The sequence below is a fragment of the Oryctolagus cuniculus genome, chromosome 13 (genome assembly GCF_964237555.1).
Source record: "Oryctolagus cuniculus chromosome 13, mOryCun1.1, whole genome shotgun sequence".
NCBI classification, from domain to species: domain Eukaryota; kingdom Metazoa; phylum Chordata; class Mammalia; order Lagomorpha; family Leporidae; genus Oryctolagus; species Oryctolagus cuniculus.
This window is the reverse complement of record NC_091444.1, coordinates 8,320,536-8,340,091: the sequence shown is the minus strand read 5'-3', so window position 1 is coordinate 8,340,091 and position 19,556 is coordinate 8,320,536. Positions and strand designations below refer to the sequence as shown.

Below are 19,556 nucleotides of genomic sequence, written 5' to 3'. Positions count from 1 at the left end.
TCTTTTGCACAGATGAGAAAACTGAGACTAGAGATTTTTAAATGCTTGACTAGTTCACACAGCACACATAGCACACAGCACATACAGGATTGAAATCAAGTTATTCGTCACAGTTAGTATTGTTGACACTTCACATAACCTGAGGTTAAAAACTCGTTAGTTGTCCACACATGCCTCCTTTTCTTCATGAGTGTGATGCTTTTATGTATATACTATTTGTTAAATCAGACCTTAAATCTGCACACATTCCTTATTTAAATAAGTTCTGAAGTGAAGTTCTGCAAATTTAAAAATCTTTTTAAAATGTGACCCACCTGTGTTTCATGGGAGGAATACAAATTAAAATGAACATCTTCCGTATCTTCTGAATGTAATTTTACCCAATGTAGTGAATGTTTTAAATCCTCTATTTCATAAGCAAAGTTGGAATAATTGTACATGTATTCCATTTTAATTTGCCTTTTCTCTTGGATGAAAGAGGATTGCACTTTACATTTTCATTCACTCTGCCCTCAGATACATAGAGAAAAAGAAATAAGGAATACTCACATTTAATAAGGACTTTGAATTTTGATCTCAGCTTGATTAGCAACATTGGAAGGAATAGGGGATAGCATAAAATAATGTGTACTTTGAATAAATAAATACTGTAAGGGAAACACTCTGCAAGGAGAGAGATCGGGCTCTGCTTCAGAGGTGTGGCAATGCTCCAAGGAGAAAGGTTGATCACTTCTCATGGAGCAGTTTCACTGGAGGTAGCGAGAACGAACTCATGCTAGGTGTGTGTAAGTGTAAGTGGTACCAACAGGACTGGCTGATAGGAAAAGGAGAGGAATCAAGAATGGCTTTAGGTTTTAGTCCTGAGCCATGAAATGAATCCTTTTGCCTTCCATTAGGAGGGGTAGGCTGGATAAAGAGCTAATTTGCTTAGAGCACAGTGGGAGAAATCATGATTTGGTTTGGGGGCCGGCTGTGTTTGTGAACATATTAATGTTCAAATGGGCTTGCTAAGGTGGAAGTTAGCTTTAGGAATCTAAAGCTTCAGTGGAAAATGTGCCCATATTTAGTGGATAATGTTTGAAGTCCCGAGATCAAGGGGTGCAATTGGGGGAAGAGCATGCTTCCAGGTATTGAGTCTAGAATGCTAGAGCATTTAGGCATCAATAAGAGGACAGAAGAAAAAAAACACAAGACAGGAGCCAAGAATGAGGCAGGCGGAGACACGTGATTTCCTGGAAACCACGTAAAGCAAATTGTTCAAGAAATAAAAGAAGCTAATTGCATTGAATGTCGCTGAGAATTCAGGAAATCAAAATTGAAAATTGTCTGTCATTGGATCTGAAAATACCGGGGAAACTATGATTTAAAGAATTATTTACTTGGAGAAATTTTGAAAAAAAAATTTGGAAATAAACGAATTTTAGCAAGACTGTGGATCAAGCATATTAGAGAGTAAATACAAGAGGATTTCAAATGATCATGGAAAATGTAATTAAAAACATAAGTTTATTTTGGTGCAAAGAAAACTTGAAGTCTCTGTACATGAAGGGTCTTCAACAACTCGTGGAAAATTCATATTCTGAAAGGGGTATGTATGGGTTTCAAATTGCTTTCATTCCTAAATAAACATGTCTTATACTTTCACTTTTCCATGGACTTTTTGAAGTCCTTCCTAGAAATTTTGGGAGTAGATTGAGGTGATCAGGAGAAGAGAACATGGTAACATTAAAAAGAAACAGGAATCCTAGTGTTTTTTTTTTTTTTTTTTTTTTTTTTTTTTTTTTTTTTTTTTTTTTTTTTGACAGGCAGAGTGGACAGTGAGAGAGAGAGAGACAGAAAAAAAGGTCTTCCTTTGCTGTTGGTTGACCCTCCAATGGCCACCATGGCCAGTGCGCTGCGGCTGGCGCACTGCGCTGATCCGAAGGCAGGAGCCAGGTGCTTCTCCTGGTCTCCCACGGGGTGCAGGGCCCAAGCACTTGGGCCAACCTCCACTGCACTCCCTGGCCACAGCAGAGAGCTGGCCTGGAAGAGGGGCAACTGGGACAGAATCCGGCGCCCCGACCGGGACTAGAACCTGGTGTGCCGGGGCTGCAAGGCGGAGGATTAGCCTAGTGAGCCGTGGCGCCGGCCCCTAGTGTTCTTAGTGTGGCTGATTTTGTTATAGTTTTAGTGAATTTTAGTTTAATATATTTGATGCCAGTTGGAAATTTTCCACTAGACAGGTTAAAAATTTTTTAAAGATGATATGAAAGGTAAATGGTTTAATTGCAAAGGGAAATTCCTTGAAGAAACCAGTCCTCCTATGAACCCTAATTTCTTTACACAGTAGCAAAGACTTTTAACTACATTTTAGAACAGGAGTAATAATAGAGGCACAGAGAGCTTTCAGATAGAGAATAGGATCATTATGAAATCCTCTCCCAATTGCTTCTTATTTCTCTGACAACTAAGCAAGTTCATCTGTCCAAAAACTGGAGAGAAAACAATGTATCATAGAAGAGCCAAAGTGCACAGTGGTGTGAACTTAACATAAACTCCTTGCTCCGTCTCTTCTAAATGGATTTTACATTCCTAAAGTCGAGATGCTATTCTGATACAGTTTTAACCAACCTCCTAAGCCTCTGCTGCACCCACTCAGCACACTTTTCTCTCACCCTCTATTACCAAGTCAAATCCAGCAGCCCTAAGAAAAAAGGCCCAAAGACATGCACGCATGATTGTATCCTGTGAAGTCATGTTAGCCTTCAGAAATATATTATTAGAGTTTGCCATACTAATAGGTCAAAGGTGAAAATAGGAAATATCTTTAGATATAAACATATTCTTTGGCCAAAGTCAGCATTCAGTTTAGATTGAGTCTTTGTTAAATATAACATAGTTAAATATATTTATATATATAAATATATATTTATATTTGTTAAATATAAATAGTTGCATGTATAATATAGTCATACAATAATTAAGCTATTATAAAATGATGTGAATTATTGAAATCAAGAACAATGCAGACACACACTTATTCCTAGTATTATTATAATCAGTGTGGAAACCAATATAATTAGATTCCACTAACAGCAATAAACAGTAAAATTAACAGCTAACTTTAAATTATAGTAGTATGAATGAATAATCTTATAGAATAACTACTATCTCATTTAAATGTAAAAACTGTATGGCACAGGTAGTATTTTTTTCAGAATCAATTGATGAACTGACTAGAACTTAATTCATTTAGCTCCTAAAAATGACACTGATATTGGAAAAAAAAAGTCAGTGTGATTTGATTTGTATTTAGATAGCTTGAACCCAATTTGTTGTTCCCCAGGACAGTAAAATGTGAGGGAGATTAAATTTATTAACCCTAAAATTGAGAGCCTCTTTCTTATTTTTTTTAAAGATTTGTTTTATTTATTTGAAAGGCAGAGTTACAGAGAGAAGGGGAGAGACAGATGGTGGCCTCAACAGCTTGTGTAGGGCCAGGCTGAAGTCAGGTGCTTCTTCTGGGTCTCCCATGTGGGTTCAAGGGCCTAAGTTCTTGGACCATCCTCCACTGCTTTCCCAGGCCCATCAGCTAGGAGCTGGATAGGAGGTGGAGCGCCCATGTAGAATGCCAGTGTTGCAGGCAATGGCTTTACCCACTCCACCACAATGCTGGTCCCTCTGTTTTTAAAAGCCACTGTGTAAAGCAAGTTTCCCCAGCCTCAGGAGCTTATGGGCCTACCCAAATCACACTTGCAGAAGGGATTCAAGTTTTTTGCCCCTTTATCCTTCTGTATTATGTGGCCATACTTGCTCCAGGGAAACCCATTCCCATTTTATTAGGTTTTTCTTGGTATCACCCGTGGATCATTTCTCAGTGTTTCTGCTGGATCATAGCTATAGCATCTGTTCCACCCACAATAACAGGGGTGTGGCAGTGGAAATCATCAGTGTAAGTTTTTGAGACATAAAACAGAGTCGATTTTTACATTGATATGGAACTTTAAAATATTAATGTAAAACAATTAAGCACATAAAGAATCTTTGGTGTACAGCAAAGAAACAAACAAGTAAATATAGGAATAAAATTTTTTTAAATGTCAAATTTTTATATTTTTCTTTGGAATTAAAAATGAAAGATCATTGAGGTTTAAGTGAATCAAGATATATTCTTGAATTGTATGCTAATTATTGGATTTGTTTTTTTGACATGACATTAAGATGCTATTTTTAGAATTATGTTTTTGATGTCCCTCTTTTCGCTAGTTGGCAAATACTTATATAATAAGACATAGTGGGGGAGCAGGAAATATTAAAGAGCCTGGATTTGGAGTCCAAGTACCAGGGTACTAACCCAAGCATTTAATGACTGAACAGCATTGCACAAGTCACTAGGTGACTGTGCCCTGTTTCCCCAATCCTAAATTGGGGTACTATAATTTTCTATACCATAGGGCCGTCTGAAGCTTAAACACAGCAAGTAGATATAAAGTAACTAAATAGAATGATATATAGTAAGGTACAGACGGAACAGTATTTTTATGTATATTTAATGACATTTACGTGGCACAGGTTTTTTTTTTTAAATCAACATTCAAGGAAAAAAGCAGACCCAGTAATTTTAATTATTATAACTGATAGAGTGAGGAAATGCACATAGAAGCTTAAAGAGGTTGTGATGCCTGTTCTGTTCTCACACTCCATATACAGCCCGTTATCCAGTTCTGTTGGTGTCGCATTTACTTAAAGGATATCTGAAATGCACCTAAGTGCCCGCAGTACTAGCGTCTGGTGAAAGTGTCCTGGGGGTAGGGGAACATCTGGCCCACAGGTCTAATAGAGCCCCTGAAAACATTCCATGCCAAGACACCTGCAGGGGATTCAACATTCAAAATAAACTATAGCAATCCAATAATTAATGTGATAAGGTAGAATGGTCCACAAATGATGTCATCAATAGCCAAGTGGCCCTTGGTAGAAAACAGTTACCCGTCCTCTGGATCAGAAGCCGTGGTCTCTGGAGTGGATCCCTGGTTTCCACCTTGCTCCTTCCCCCACACAGCAGGGCTCTCCTAAGATGGTACTCCTAAAACAAATGTAAAGAGGACATCCTGAAAGTCTTTGCTGTCATTAAAAAACAAAACAAAACAAAACAAAACAAATTTGTTAATAAAAATCACAACACTTTTTAGTAAGAAAATAATATCATAGGCAACCCCTGTACTGTTTTAAATTGCCTGGTAAATTCTAGAATGTTTGCAGGGCCTGCAGGTTCAGCAATGGAGGCCAACAGTTGGGTGCGGGATCAGCACATGCATTGCAGTGTGAAGCCCCCCAGAGATCGCTCAGCCCTGGCCCCCCTGGCGGAGCTGAGCAGGACAGTACCCTGCGTGATCAGAGGCTGCACGCTTCTCTAATGTGCCTTTCTCTAAGGGAATTCACACATTTATGCAAAGGAAATGACTTGTGCTGATTTCTGAGTGAGGAGAAAACTACTATTTCTGCATCCTGAAAGAAGACTTGAATTATGACTTTTATCAGGAGATATTTCAATTAAAAATAATACAAGTGAAAATAGATTATGAAAGCAATGTAGATTCTTTTATGTAAGGTGATTCTACATATTCTATATTTAAATGAAATTGTATGTATCATTTTATCATTCAATTTGAACTTTATTTTAACTCGATTTTTCCAAATACCCAGAAAATAACATATTTTAGATTATTAGATAAATGCATAGGACATTAGTTGAGAAATAAAATAAAACATGGGAAAAGTTAACAGGCTTTTCCCCCAACACTTCTCTGGTCTAATTCCATCTTAAATCATCGCAACATACTTTTCAAATAAATTGAAATGCACAAGATGACTTAAGTTATATCAACTCCTTCTTAACATTGTAATCACAATATTGTGCCTAATTTGGACTTCTTTGTAAGTTTTATCTGAGAGACAGAGATATGCACAGACAGGCAGATGGAGTTCCCATCTGCTGCTCCGGTTCTCTTGTCAAATGCCTGCAGTGACCAGGCTGGGGCTGGGCTGGAGCCAGGAGCGTGGAATGCAATCCAGGTCTCTTGGCTGAATCATGGCCACTACTGCGTGAACAAGCAGCTGGAGTCAGGAGCTGGAGATGAACACTCTGGTCTCTTACTCCAATATGGGATATGAGCATCTTACATCCCAGGATTTGTAACTGCTGCCCAACATTTTTCTTTCTTTTTTTTTTTTTTAAGATTTATTTATTTATTGAAAGGCAGAGTTACAGAGAGAGAGAAGTCTTCCATCTGCTGGTTCACTCCCCAGATGGCCACAATGGCCGGAGCTGCACCAATCTGAAGCCAGGAGCCAAGAGCTTTTTCTGGGTCTCCCATGAGGGTACAGGGATCCAAGCACTTGGGCCATCTTCTACTGCTTTCCCAAGCCATATCAGAGAGCTGGATGGGAAGTGGAGCAACTGAGACTTGAACCAGCACCCATATGAGATGCTGGAAGTGCAGGTGGTAGCTTTATTTACTATGCCACAGCGCTGGCCCCTCCAACACTTTTCTTAGTCAGTAAGTTGTCTTGTTGAGATCACCCCAGAACTGAGTAGCTCATTTAACACCCAAACACTAAAATTCTGTGTCTCCTACCTTTGGTATTCTGTGGCATCCACTGCAGCTGACCAGCCCATGCTGTATGGTATTAAAAACAGCACCCAATCACTTTAAGTCATTTCGGTCATATTACCTCTAAATAGCAATGCCACTTCTCAGTTTCTCTCTATAGGCCTAATCTAAAAACCTTTATTATGACAGGAAATCAACTTATCCATGTGTGATAAATGGAAGCAAATATATTCATATTAAATTTATGTGGTGGTAACAGCTTCGGGTGACTTTGGGTGTTGGGACAAATGGACACTTCTAAGTTTCAGTTCTCTTTTGTCCCAGTGGATGTTAACAGATGTAATGCAAACACTATTCTGAGGACGAGGGATGACATCGCGAGAGCATTTTACGTCTTCACTGAAAATATTGAACAAGGGCAGTTAGGTTTCAGTGCAGGGCTGCTGGTATGGCAAAGCAGACATGACACCAGTGTTCTTTTTATTTATTTTTTCTTAGACACACAGGAGTGTCACATATTCTCATTTCCAATTATGTGCCTGTAATACTTAAAATATCAGATGCTTGCAGTCCACATTTTTATTACCATTTATTGCTATCATTGATTACACTTGAGATAAAATTAAATGAGAGCTCAGGGAGTAGCACTTGGTTTCCTTACAGGAGATCATCCCCACAGGGAGGCCTCATGAGATTAGCGGGTAGATTTCTCAGGGACACTACGGAGTACTAGAAAGTTGAGGGTTTCAAGAATATTTGTTTAAATATTTATTTTAAAGGCAGAGAGAGAGAGATCTTCCATCTGCTGGTTAACTCTCAAATTGCCCACAATACCCATAGCCAGGCCAGGCTGAGCCAGGTAACTGGAACTCCATCCAGGTCCTCCACATGGCTACGAGGGATCTAACTATGTGAGCCGTCACCTGCTGACTCACAGAGGGTGCAGTAGCAGGAAGCTGGAAAGGGGAGCAGAGCCAGCCCTTGAACCAGGTATCTGATAGGGGCTGCAGGCACCTCAGCAGTGTAACTGCTCGGGCAGATGCCTACCCGAAGACGTGGGGTTGGAGAATAAGTAAGAACGACCAACATTTCAGAGTGTTTGATCTGAATTCTCATTTTGTTCTTTATACTTCTGTGGCTTAGAATATTTATTTATCCTTTTAAGTATTTTATCTAAAGGAAGTTATTTGAAATTGATAAGGATACTATAATTATTTATCTAACTATAAATATGAATGATATTTTGCAATGAACCTAGAAAATTAACCTACAAAATGTTTTGATAAGTGCTCAGAGTTGCATTTGCAAAACTAGGACTAGCATTACTTTTAATGGCACATATTGGAAGTGACACTAATATCTATTCACAGGGAAATACAATACATTCAATGCAATGTTGTGTGGTTCCTAAAGAATGCCATGGGAGCAAATAGGAAAATAGTTAGCCCAGATTATAGATGTTATCATTTCTGTAGTGATACCTGATTGACTTATTGTTTAATGATTCTTCTACTTAAATGATATGAGGGGCCAGCGCTGTGGCACAGTGGGTTAAAGCCGTGGCCTGAAGCGTCAGCATCCCATATGGGTGCCGGTTTGAGGCCCAGCTGCTCCACTTCCCGTCTAGCTCTCTGATATGACCTGGTATAGCAGTGGAAGATGGCCCACGTCCTTGGGCCCCTGCATCTGTGTGGGAGACCCGGAAGAAGCTCCTGGCTCCTGGCTTCAGATCGGTGCAGCTCTGGTTGTTGTGGCCATCTGGGAAGTGAACCAGAGGATAGAAGACCTCTCTCTCCGTCTCTACCTCGCTCTGTAACTCTTTCAGATAAACCTTAAAAAAAAAAGATATGAGACTTCAGTATAGAGTGTCTTCAATAAAGAGTGTCTCGGAATAGTTTTGCTACACTTACAGAATTGTAATTGATGAAATCTTTAAGTCCTTTGTATAATGTAAATTTTATTGATTTTCACTTGAATTAAGGTCAGATAGAATTATTTACATTAGTAATCTTGTGTTTCTGTAGTACTTTATTTTTTAAGATTGATTTATTCATTTGAAAGAGTTACACAGACAGAGGAGAGGGAGGGAGGGAAAGGGGGGTAGAGAGAGAGTGAGTGAGAGTCTTTCATTCAGTGGTTCACTCCCCAATTGGCCGCAATGGCCGGAGCTGCACAGATCTGAAGCCAGGAGCTAATTGCCGGTCTCCCATGCGAGTGCAGGGGCCCAAGGACCTGTGCCATCTTCTACTGCTTTCCCAGGCCATAGCAGAGAGCTGGATCAGAAGTGAAGCAGCCAGGTCTAGAACTGGCACCATGTGGTAGGCTGGCACTTCAGGCCAGGGCATTAACCTGCTGGGCCACAGCACCGGTCCCTTGCTTCTATATTACTAAAACATAAGAATCTGTAATTGCCACCAAGTACAAAAGTATATTTAATAGTAAAAGGAGTAGTAATTCATTTTGATGGTAGAAATAATATTTTCGTTTTTTCAGACTTTTCAGACAATTTTCACATTGTTACACAGCATTACTCTGTCTACATCTTACAACAGGCTTTATAAAATATGGAAAATTTAAATAAATTTTCTAGGTTTGAGATACTGGTAAGTCATATCACAAGACCAGAAGAGAGATTTTCAAATTTATTCCCTAGCGACAATATTTTTTTAAATCAAAGACTGTATTATATCTGAAGTCATTTATGTGCTTTTACGCTTTTACATTATAACTATCCTTGTACATCTACTCTGAAATTATAAATTGCTTTGTCATCAGTCGTTTTAAAAAACCCGCTGTTCGAATTCTCATCTACTATTTGTTTTCAGGACATTTCAACCTTCTGTCATACATCCAGCATTCTTGTAGCGTGAGAGAGCTACAGATGAGGATTAAATGCCATTCATTCCTTCACCAAACTTGTGGAATATCAGCTGTACACCCAGACAAATGCAAGTGATATGGAGCTATAAAAGGATATCGTTTTAAACACAGAGTGTTTCTGGTTTTGTCAACATCATTCCTGTAAAGGAGCGCATACTCCTCCTCCTCTAATCCGGAAACATACTACAATCTGAGAAACTTATGAATCAACAGATTTGATTATCTAGGAGAAGGAATTCTATTATTCTGCTGAAATGCAGACATTCTTACTGAATATCATGAAATACTCCATTTAGAGATACTTTACGTGTGGAATTTACTGATGTAGCCATGTGTGCTGGCTCCTTATTAGAATTATTACTGCATCATCAAAACTTAGTTTTCACTCTCTCTTTAAAGCAAATTTATAAAGTGATATATATATATTAGAACCCCCAGATTTAAGTGTGGTTAGAATTTTGTCTTCTCAACATGATATTGGTTTCTTTTGTGCAATTCTAGTATTATGATCATGATTTGTGCATTCTATAGTTTGTAAAAATCCTTCAAATGTCATAACTTAAAGTGTTTCTGCTGATGTTATTATGATAAAGGTCCAGGTAGTATATACTGTCAGAATATTGTATCTCAGCCTATGAATTCCCCAAACAGTGACCTATTTCCTGTGTCATAAAGCTCTAATGTTAAATGTGAGGTAGGCTCAGGCATAGAATATATGCTGATCTGTAGAATGCAGAAAATGGACTATTATTCTCTGCTCTATGTCTTTTATTCCTTTCCCACCCTCTCTGTTCAGCGAAGAAAAGATAGGAAAAAAAATCACTTTTTTCACACATTTTTATGGTTGAAAAATTATTCTATGAGAAATATGGGTCATACATAAAGATAGGAAGTTATAGTCTCCAGGACACCAGCACTGAACATCTCTGTCCAACGGAGCACATATCAAAAGGAAGATAAAACAACTGGGGAAAAGAAGAATTACAAACTTTCATGAGCTATAAGAAAACTCTTCATGTATTTTTTCCCCTGGCTGTTTTTGAGAATTGCTCTGAACCTATAAGTTCAAGGGTATATGAAAATGAAAGGAAAAGTAATGAAAGGAAAGTTAATTGAACATTTATAGACCTCAATAGGAAATTTATTTTCAGGAGGGTCAATTGGCTGAGTTAATTTGCTCAGCCCTGATAATAATGTGTTAGCGATGTAAGATTCAGTGTCTTTTACTTACTGGAAAAAGTGTGTCATGCCCAAATATATTTTATTAAGGTATTCTACTTTCTTGCATTCCTACCAAATAATACTACTTAGGATCCATTAGCATACTTTTTGCAAATTTTAAAAGTACTGTAGAAGGTGTGACCCTTAAGTGTATATTTTTGGGATTTAAAAAATTGGTGTGAATCCTATTAGCACTTTGAACAAGTGCAAATGGTTCTCCGTGGGGTTTACATATTCTGTTGATACCTCAGGTATCTTTGCATAAGAATTAAAAACTGAAATTGACTAGAAGAAATCAGAATGAAGCTGCTTACTCTGTATTTGTTGTCTACACCCCACTGTGCATAGCTTGTCCCTTTTCAATCAGTGCTTCTCTTCAGAACACAGAACAGGTTTGGTCTCAGAACAATTGAGACTTTCTAAAAAGTTAACTTCTTCCAAACTGACTAAATTAGCATATCATTAAGAATCACTCAGTTAAAATGTATCTTGATACTCACTTAGACTTCAGGTATGTATTTTGTGATATGAAAGTTCTTATGCCAAGACAAGTCAAGTTAAGGGTAGTATCAAATAATAATTATTCATCTGCTCATTATTAGTATTGGACAAAATGAAAATGAACTTAGTGAATAATGTATTAATTGGGATATATATTTTTATCTTACTTGGATTAAATATAGTAAGTTAGTATCACATGGAAAGGCTATACTTGTATCTTTTGTATCTTTTTTTTTTTTTTTTTTTTGGACAGGCAGAGTGGACAGTGAGAGAGAGAGAGAAAGGTCTTTCTTTGCCGTTGGTTCACCCTCCAATGGCCGCCACGGCCGGCGCACTGCGGCCGGTGCACCGCACTGATCTGATGGCAGGAGCCAGGTGCTTCTCCTGGTCTCCCATGGGGTGCAGGGCCCAAGCACTTGGGCCATTCTCCACTGCACTCCCTGGCCACAGCAGAGAGCTGGACTGGAAGAGGAGCAACCGGGACAGAATCCGGAGCCCCGACTGGGACTAGAACCTGATGTGCCAGCACCGCAGGTGGAGGATTAGCCTAGTGAGCCGCAGCACCGGCTCTATGCTTGTATCTTAATAAAGATTGTGATACTTTAAAGAACACTTTTTCTTTTACATTTTAAATTGCTGATGAGAATACTATAACATAGTATCATTATTTGCCCTACTAGAGCATACTAGAACAGAAGCCATAAATTTTTACATACCACTAAACATGATTTTGGGGTATGTACTAATTGAACAACATTGACTACTAGATTAATATATGCATATATATATGTGTGTGTGTGTGCAGTGTGTGTGTGTGCGCAATGTGTGTGTGTGTTCATTCTTCAAATCAGCGACCTCACAGATACAAGGTTACCCCATTATTCTACTTTGTGAGTTTTTTAAAAAAGATTTATTTTATTGGTTTTAAATTCAGGGTGACAGAGATCTCCCATCTGCTGGTTCACTCCCCAGAGGCTGCAACAGCCAGGGCTAGTCAAAGCTGAGGCTGGGACCCTGGAAACTCCATGTGGGTCTCCCACTTGGTTCACAGGGGCCCAATTACTTGGACCCGCCTCTGCTCCTTCCCAGGTGCCTGAATGGGAACCTTGATTGGAAGCAGAGCAGCCAGGGCTCAACCATCAGTCCAGTGTGGGATGCCAGTGTCGCAGGCGGCAGCTTAACTTGCTGCACAGCGCTGACTCCCTACTTTGTGATTTTTTGATACCAGTTTTTTTTTTTTTTAAGTCTTATATCAGTAATAGTCACAAAACATGCATCAGTTTGAACAAAATGAAAAATAAAAATAAAGCTGTATGTGCATTAAAAGCAAGAGGATTTGCCCCCAATAAACTGTCAATTGGTTTTCATTTTACCTGTACAAACTATATAACTCGCCAATAAAAGCCAGTTGCAATAAAGGGAAAGAAAATCAATTGGTCTAAAACAGTGTTTCCTTGGTATTGAGGCACTTTTGTGACTGAAAAGGGGCAGAAAACAAAACAAAATCAGGTCCTTTTAAAATAATTGAGGGGAAAGATAATGGAAAAGAAGCTAAAGGGTATATTTGCTCTAACATAAAGTTCAGATTATACCCATTTTTAAAATTGTAGCAAAGTTTATATATGTATAATGACTTATGTCACTGTATTCACATATTACAATGAAATATGTGGGTCATATTTACACAATTTCATAAGTCTGAACATATTTTATATAATTAACATATTAACAAAAATACCCATCATTTCTCTTTCTTTTGTTTTAAAGATTCACTCATTTTATTTGAAAGTCACAGTTGCAGAGAGAAATCTCTCATCTGCTCGTTCACTCCCCAGTTGGCCACTATGGCCAGAGCTGGGCCAAGCTGAAGCCAGAAGCCAGGAACCTCATCTGGGTCTCCTAAATGGGTGGCAGGGGCACAGATACTTGGGCCATCCTCTGTTTTTTATTTCAGGCACATTAGCAGGGAGCTGGATTAGAAGTGGAACTGCCAGGACATGAATCAGCCCCCGTGTGGGACACCACTGTAGCAGGTGGTGACTTTACCCACTATGCTACAATGCTGGCCCCCAACACCCAACATGTCAATCACTCCAGAAAGCTCCCCCCAATTCTCTTTCCAGTGTATCCTGATACCATTATAAAACATTATGATTTTTATTATTCTTTTATCTCTATAACATTATTCTGTAAGCTAGATGTGTCTTGAACTTTATTAAAAAGTGTTTTAAGTTATTTTATATGCGACTTCCCTTTTTTGCATATCACTGTCTTCTTAACTGTAAATAACACCCCCCAAACACACTTTATTCTCCTTTGCTATTGATACATTATCCTGTTGGTTTTGGGTTCCTTCAAGTTTGGGTTGTTAGTGTTTAATCTACTAGGAACAGTCTTGTGCGTGTGTTTTTTTGTGAACACATATTATTACTCTTGGTGAATATCTAGGAGTAGAATTTTGGAGTGAGAGGAAGACACATGCTTGCTTAGTTTTCCAAAAGAGTTTTTGTTTTCACTTTACATGCTCACTAGTACCGTATAGTAATTCTAGTAGCTCTACATCTTTAGTTAGTGTATTCTGTCATTAGTCTTTTAAATTCTGACCATTCTGAGGGGAGTAAAATGGTACCTCACGGTTGTTTTAATTGCAATTCCTTGAGAATAATGTTGTTGAATGTACACATAACTTTATTTTTATTTTCTTTTGTTTTTTGGTAAGGTGTCTGTTCAAGATATTGCCCATTTTAGTTTGATTGCCTAGTTCACATTTTTTCAGTTGTCAGAGTTTTAATGTAAAACTGGATAAAATCCATTTGGCAGATTTTTATTGTGAATATATTCTTTGGTCTGTGTCTTTCTTTTTCATATTCTTAATAGTGTCTTTTCAAAAGTAGAGGTTCTACATTATGATGTAGTCTAATTTGTTAAAAATTCTCTGGGACTTTCTTTGTCCTTCCAACAAAATCTGTGCATACTTCAATGTTAAAAGATATTATGTCTTCTTTAAAAAATATTTAGACAATGTGGAGAACAATATGAAAGATCCTCCAAAAAGTAAAATATAGAACTACCAAATGTAGCAGCAATTCCATTCCTGATTGTATACCCAAAGCAAATGAAATCAGTATATCAAAGAAGTGTTTGCACTCCCATGTTTATTACAGCAGTATTTTAAATAGCCAAGATATGGAATCAATCCAAGTGTCAATCAACAGATGAAAGCACAAGTAAAAATGTGATAGTATATATGTATATATATACACACACACACATATTGTTTTGTGTGTTTGATGGATTAATATTAGCAATAAATAAGATTGAAACCCGAAACTTTAAAGCAAGACAGATGAACTAAATGCAATAATGTTCATTGCGATAAGCCATGCTATAAACCTATTGCAAAGGGAGCATGTTCATGCTTTCATTCAAGTAACCTGTCCAGTGGGGTCCCAGCTTGACACACGCTGGAATGATAGAAGAGTCACAGGGAAGATGATAATACATTGCTGCTTATAAAGCTTCTCCATGTGGTCAGTAGTCACATCCCTCAGATATCACTGTGCAAATGAGATTCTGCAACACTGTCCAGAGGATGGGAATATGGGATCTTCCCACATTTGTGAAGAGTGAGGTTATCTACCGCAGTCTGCTTCTCTGCCCACTCAATGTGCACTTCCGTTTCTCTCCAACATGCAGTCACGCTCATCTATACAGTCATTCCTTTGGCTTCTTTCTCTGTGAACTTTAGCATATACAACTAGAGGTATGCAACACTTTCACTGTGCCACCTAGGCTTTCCTGTCTAAATCAGCGGTGTTTTAAAGATAACAACTGCAAAATTCCAGGTTTTCTTGGGTAGCATTTCTGCCAATATTCCTGTCATTAAACATGAGTCACCTTTTGACTCACCTTGGCTAGGAGTTCCCTCACCACACGTCCAGCTTCTGACCCTAACTAGTCTTAAGGTTGGGTACTGATTTTTGTATTATTTACCCATCTCTTCTGAAAACACACACACACACACACACACACACAAAATGTAATGTCTTAAAGTGGCTACTGGAAATCTTTACACAGTATTCTCAGGACTGCAAGGGAGCAAGAACAAAAATCACTGTTCAAATTAAGAAGTCAAATTTCACTTCCACCAAATTCTGGTAAAAGAAAGTAAAGAAGTCTGCCAAGTTTAAGTGAAAGGAAAACGGACTCCAGTTCTTGTCAGAGGAAGCTTCAAAGTATCTGTAGATTTTCTTTCTGTAAAGAAAAAGGATTGCATCAAACTCCCTATTCCACTTCCTGCCCATTGTTGGCTAAAAGAGCATTATTATAAATATCAGAGATTCGAAGTTTTGCATTTTTCCAAGGTGCTGGATCTTCTGGTATAATTCTCAAATATTTAGGGACTTCATATTTGTTTCAGGATGTTCCCTTTGCCAATGGAAAAGCTAAAAATGATTAGCAAGAAGTCTAGGCTGTTTCAAGATATACTTTCCTTTCCAGACTCTCTACAAAACTCCTTGGGGAAGACCAATTCTTAGGCTCTTCCTCCTGAGCCGTTTTGGTCAACTGATGGAATGTCTTGGCCATCACTTTTGTTCAGTTAGCGGTTTTAAACAAAAACCCCTGACCAAAAGCTGAATTGTAATTTATAATTGTTATGTTGATGTTGCGAATGCTTTGGGTCATGCAGGGATGCAGACTGGACCTGCAACATCTCTTACCATGACTGTATGATCATGAAGGCTTAGGGAAAGGGGAACACGGCATGAGCAGCCAAATGCTGACTCTTCACATTTCTGCCATAAAGTGCCATGCTTGGCTAACATATAATCAAAACTCTCTTCTCATTGCTGTAATGTCATCATTTCTTATTATTCCTCCTACCATCAGAGGGAAAAGGAAGAAAGCATGTAGTATGAGGTTTGGTGGCCTACCCTTCTTGATATCTAAGCTTCTCAATGCAAACGTGTTTTTGAAATAAGATATTTTTGTCAATAGAGTACTCTTAAGTGGTTGAATTCCTTTAGAGTTTAAATACAACACTTTATTATGTCATTTTATAATAATATGGTTTGATTATGGACATCAATTCTATATTGAAATTTAATTTTGCTATTGGGCTGTCGCTGTGTTTCCACATAAATAGTACACTAATTTTGACTAGTGTCTTAGCCCCTGAATGTTTTTTGCCTTTACGATACTTGGCAGTCAGCTTGAAGACAGGGCTATACCTTGTGTCGGTTGGCTTCCTGGAACAAGTTTCCATGACTGTAATAGGAAAGAGGTAAAATGAGGACTTAGCGGCCCCGCCCTGGTGCCGCCCAGGCTCAGCTATAGTTGCTGAACTGGTGAGCGGTCGAATCAGAAGAGCTCTGAGCTAGGCTAATCCTCCACCTAGCGGCGCGGGCACACCGGGTTCTAGTCCCAGTAGGGGTGCCAGATTCTGTCCCGGTTGCCCCTCTTCCAGGCCAGCTCTCTGCTGTGGCCCGGGAGTGCAGTGGAGGATGGCCCAAGTGCTTGGGCCCTGCACCCCATGGGAGACCAGGAGAAGCACCTGGCTCCTGGCTTCAGATCAGCGTGGTGCGCCCGCTGCAGTGGCCATTGGAGAGTGAACCAACGGAAGGAAGACCTTTCTCTCTGTCTCTCTCTCTCACTGTCCACTCTGCCTGTCAAAAAAAAAAAATAATAATAATAATAATAAAAAGAAGAGCTCTGTCTTCTCTGCTCATCTGAGAAAGGGCCTGCCCCCAGCTCCCGAATTCACAGCATCCCATCTTTCTGCTTACATGGCCATAACTCAAAAGCTCTTTGACAAAGAGTCTACCTTTTCTTACCTAGAGGATTCGGAGTGGCAATGGGGAAGCAGTAAAGTCATCCTGTGCTACCAGTTCACAATGGATCATTCATTATTCTGAAAAAGCACAAAAATCATTTTTCTTAATGAAATCATTTGACAGTACTGTCAAATGAGCCTATTTATAGTTTTTATTCATCCCACTTAGCATGAATATTCAGAGATTCTCCCATGTGGAGATATTCATGTGTTTAATTATACAGCGTTGAAGACACCTCCTTTGGGGAAATTGCTTAGTATTTGGTATTTTCTTTTTTAAAATCTCAAAAATTCTGAATTCTCTTTCCTTAAAGATCTTGAATATGGGGCAAGTGATCTCATACCATAGGAGTCAGTGCCAATTAGAAAGTAATGAACATTTGCAGGATTCTCCCTTAATTAAGGTATTAAATTTTAAATAAACTAATAAAACACGAAAGAGCTCACTGCTCATCCACTCTCGTAGCAGTATTACATTGCAGATTGATGATTAATACCTATAATGAATTTCAACAGTGATGTTACTTTTCAGTTTTGCCACATATTTTATCAACTTAATTTATATATTTTGAAATTGACTCCCAAATATAGTGTAATTCTGAGTTACAGTGCACAAATAGCAACTTACTTCTTAATCAGGTTAAAATTGAACATAAAACAGCTTAATTTTCTACAACTTACGAGGTTATTTCATGAATTTTGTGGAAAGTGCGAATAAAATATAAGTATAAAATGTAGAGTATAATTGAAGTCTAAACACTTTGAAACTTATACAATATTTTCTTAATATAGGAACTTTTTGCAAATCTGTCATATTTCCTCTAACTGGCAGTTATGAATCTCTGTTTTCTAAAAATATAGCAGATTGCTTAACTATAATATTCTAAATACTTAAATTTCTTATAACTTGATTTTCTTGTTAGTTACCCCCAGTGCTGTGTAATTCATACCATCCACTTCTGGAGGTATGAGAGGACTTTATTTTCCCTTCTGTTCCCTGGGCTGGATAGGGACTGGTATGTGATGGTTTCCATCACTGCCCACCCCCCTCCTTCTTTTCTGCCTTGAGGCCTCTCTGGGGTGGCAGGACGGGGGAGGAGTAGGGAAAGGACTGGGTCTTGTTGTGGATTTGCCGCTGTGAGTGTTCATTCCTGCGGCTGTCACAGCCTCTGGGAGGTCCCAATTGGCGGTGCCTATACTGCACGCCGCCCACAGAAGGCAGAGTGCTCACAGGCAGCTCTTACTTATCCCTAAGGAGACTTCTTAAAGTTCCTTCATAGAACTTTTCTTAATACCTGATTTGCTTCTACTTACTCATTTCACCTAACTGTAGGGCAGATCTAATAGTCCAGTAATTTATCTTTGTGTCATTGTGCTTGGCTAGAACTTAGCTTCAATATCTCAAGAGAATAAGGAGCATCAATATTGAACTAAGAATTTCTCAACAGATAGCCTATAGGTAAAAATCATGGGAAAACCATAAAATTAATGGAGAAATCATTTCTGAAAAAGCAAAATTAAAATGAAGACCAGACCTGAGAAATTCCTGAGCAAACTAAACCAATGAGGCCTTAAAAGTAGCCTTAACCTTGCTTAAAGTGCAAATACAGGGGCCTGTGCCGTGGCTCATTTGGTTAATCCTCCACCTGCGGTGCCGGCATCCCATATAGGCACCGGGTTCTTGTCCCGGTTGCTCTTCTTCCAGTCCAGCTCTGTGCTGTGGCCCGGGAAGGCAGTGGAGGATGGCCCGGGTGCTTGGGCCCCTGCACCACATGGGAGACCAGGAAGAAGCACCTGGCTCCTGGCTTTGGATCAGTGCAGCACTGGCAGTGGCAGCCATTTGGGGAGTGAACCAATGGAAGGAAGACCTTTCTCTCTTTCTCTCACTGACTATGACTCTACCTGTCAAATAAAAAAAAAAAAAGTAAAAAAAAATATAAGTGACACTTATCTTGGTTATTTCTAGTACATGGTGTGTTAGACAGAAATACAACAGTTAAATAAAGTATCATTATGTGGGTAACAACTTTCCAACAAGGTAAAATAAAAAACAAATTTTGAAAGGAATACCAATCAGTTTGTTTATTTTGCTTTTGTATTCACCCTATAAATACTTCCCTCTGGTTTTTTATCATGGGAAAATTCTCTTACTTTGGTGCTTTCCATTTAAGGAATTCTTCTTAGTCAAATGCTAAGATTTTATTATGCCTCAGATTTTTCTTTCACATCGCTAAATAACAGATTAAAATAAAAACAAAAGGCTCAGGTAAATTGTTTTTAAAATCCTTACAGAAATGCAGTTATCCAGGGTAGGGAATTAATCGGCCCATTGGAATGTACACTTATAGGACTATGCCTGCCAAACTGGGCTTAATTGTTGACTAAAATGTGAAGCTAGAAGCTAGACAAAGTTATGGAAGAAGTGGAATCCCAAAGGCACAGCTAGGATGGCGCTGTTGTAGTCAAGAAGTATGTGAGGAGCCATCTTAACTCTCATCAGGCAGCTGATAAACTGCTATGCCAGTTCC

The 19,556-nt window shown here is 38.7% G+C and overlaps 1 long non-coding RNA gene across 1 annotated transcript in view; it reads left to right on the top strand.

The window, feature by feature from the left end:
- LOC127483414 (uncharacterized) overlaps positions 1 to 9,579 on the top strand; it is a 133,658-nt gene extending 124,079 nt beyond the window's left edge. The window contains exon 4 of the long non-coding RNA XR_007909584.2: positions 9,419 to 9,579. This is a non-coding gene — a long non-coding RNA (uncharacterized lncRNA). The remainder of the gene's footprint in view (positions 1 to 9,418) is intronic.
- Positions 9,580 to 19,556: the final 9,977 nt, after the last annotated feature.